This window comes from Lathyrus oleraceus, chromosome 6 (assembly GCF_024323335.1).
Source record: "Lathyrus oleraceus cultivar Zhongwan6 chromosome 6, CAAS_Psat_ZW6_1.0, whole genome shotgun sequence".
NCBI lineage: Eukaryota > Viridiplantae > Streptophyta > Magnoliopsida > Fabales > Fabaceae > Lathyrus > Lathyrus oleraceus.
Window position 1 is genome coordinate 380,059,513 of NC_066584.1, and position 2,647 is coordinate 380,062,159.

Below are 2,647 nucleotides of genomic sequence, written 5' to 3' on the forward strand. Positions count from 1 at the left end.
AGCCATGCTGAAGACTCGTGGGAAACGGAAGGCAGTTACCAAGGCTATCATAAATAGCCATCTCACAAACCTAAAAAGTCTCAGTTTTTGCACGCTCAGTTTGCCGAAGCTCTGCCAAATTTTCTTTTCACGCCTTTGCTTATTTTTCTTCCTTTCCAGCAACTTAGCATTGTTTATTTTATTTATTTCTTTTGCAAGATTTACATTCTTTTTCCCTTGCAAATTTACCTTTCCAGTTTTAGCTTTTAGATATTTTTCGCATAATAGTTTCTACACCGGAAACTATTGTGCAACTTTATACCGGATTTAACCTTACGTTATATTCCAGTTTTATTTCCTTGATTTAATTTACTGTCTAATTGAAGAATCCAAGAACAAATCCTACCGGCTTGTGGTGGAGTGTTCAAGACCATTGTATTACGCATTCAGGTTCTTTAATTGTTATTTAATTTTTAATGTTTTATTCTATTGTTTATTCATATTGCCTGCCTGGAATGAGTCTGTTTATGCATGATATAAATTCTTATTTATTTAGCATGTCTGGCTAATTTGCCTAGGTATCGGTATGTAAAGTAAGCAGAATAAGGGATCAAGACTGAGTCGGTCTATTTAAACTTAAAATCAAAATCAATCTTTTTACGGTTTCAACTTACAGGTTTAATAACAAGATTTTTTACAAAAGTAAAAGACATAAAGAAGTTAAAATCAATAGAGCGAGAGTTTGAGATTTTAACTGGACAGTGTAAGTTAGGCATTAATTCTAGATCAGGGCGAGAGCAAGTTTTAGAGTTAATTAAATTCTGACCTTTTCCAAAAAGTATTTTTAAAGATTGGATGTGAGGACGAGAGTTAAGCATTTGGATTTAATTATATAACCTGAGTCAACAGAGCGAGAGTTTGAGATAAGGGTGTTTAAAACGGTCAGTATTTTCTTAAAAAGAGTTTCTGCAACTTTATTGTTTTCAAAATATGGTTTTTGACTTAATTATAAGTGACAGCAACATTAATATAAAATCATGGTTTATTCAACAGAGCGAGAGTTTGAGATAGAACCTTTAACCAATGAAGTTAACCGAAACGATTCATTTTAAAACCAAGAAACCGACAAAGACTTGATTCCCTAGTTTTGACGAACTACATACCGATATCCGTTTTATTGATATTTAATCTAGATATTAGTTTAGCTCTTAGTTTTTCCCCAAACAATCAAACATTTTCACCTTAGATTTACGTAGTAACCTTAGATAACGGTATATCGATTCATAAGTCCCTGTGGGATCGATATCTTTTAAAACTACGCGATAGAACTGTGCACTTGCAGTTTGTATCCCATTCTCGACTCACCCAGTCGAGCGATCAAGTTTTTGGCGCCGTTGCCGGGGACTTTTATTCAATCGATATCGTAACTCTTCCGTTACGCTGTAGAGACTAAGGTTTCTTTTTCTTCTATTTTCTTTCTTTCGTTGATTTGTATGCCACGCACTCGCTCTCAAGGCGAACCGCTCTATTTACGAATCAACGATATCGAACTATATCTCCGAGTCTTACGACGAATTCGGGAATATCGTGCTGAAAACAATCTCCCTCCTATAAACCTTCCAGATTTCAAAAACATTTTTCCTTCTTTAACCGAGATGGCAGAACCAGCTCGTGCTCTTAGAGATTACGCCGCTCCATCGCAAGATGAACCGCATTCAAGTATTGCTCCGCCCGCAATCGAAGCAAACAACTTTGAACTTAAACCTTCGTTGTTGCAGGCTGTGCAACATAACCAATTCTCTGGAAATCTTACCGAAGATCCAAACCTTCATTTATCCGTATTTGTTCAATACGCTGATACTGTTAAAGCTAATGGTGTCACTTCAGAGGCAATTCGACTTCGTCTTTTTCCTTTCTCATTAAGAGATAGCGCTAGAAGATGGCTTCAATCTCTCCCTTCCAACTCAGTCACCACATGGAACGAGTTGAAGAAAGTTTTTCTTGCCCGATATTTTCCACCAAGCAAAACAGCTATGTTAAGAGCCCAGATAAACGGATTTAAACAGAAAGACAACGAGTCTCTTTTCGAAGCATGGGAAAGATACAAAGACATGATGAGACTTTGCCCACACCATGGTTTGGAAGACTGGTTAGTAATTCACACATTTTATAATGGTCTCTTATACAATACAAGGTTAACAATAGACGCCGCTGCAGGTGGTGCACTAATGAACAAACCTTACGCTGATGCTTACCAGCTTATCGAGAGCATGGCCCAAAACCACTATCAATGGGGAACCGAACGAACGAATGTGGAAAAACCTCAACCGAAAACTGGCATGTACGAGATAAGTAACCTTGATCACGTCAATGCAAAAGTGGATGCTTTGGTCCAGAAAATTGAAAGTTTAAACGTATCACCTCCAGCCGCCGTGGTTGCTATAACTCAGAATTGCGAGGTCTGTGGAATCCAAGGCCACACTCCTGCGGAATGTCAACTCTTGACTGGAATCCAAGCAGAGCAAGTAAACTATGCTCAAGGAAGCCCCTATTCGAATACCTATAACCCAAATTGGAAGAACCATCCAAACTTCTCATATAAGAGTAATAATGCTTTATACGCACCTGGACAGTCTCCAAATCAAGCCCCATCTATATCTCCAGGATA

General features: G+C 37.9%; 1 pseudogene; it reads right to left on the bottom strand.

Moving 5' to 3' along the window:
• Window positions 1-2,019: 2,019 nt before the first annotated feature.
• On the bottom strand, window positions 2,020-2,119 carry LOC127099083 (uncharacterized; annotated as a pseudogene).
• Window positions 2,120-2,647: the final 528 nt, after the last annotated feature.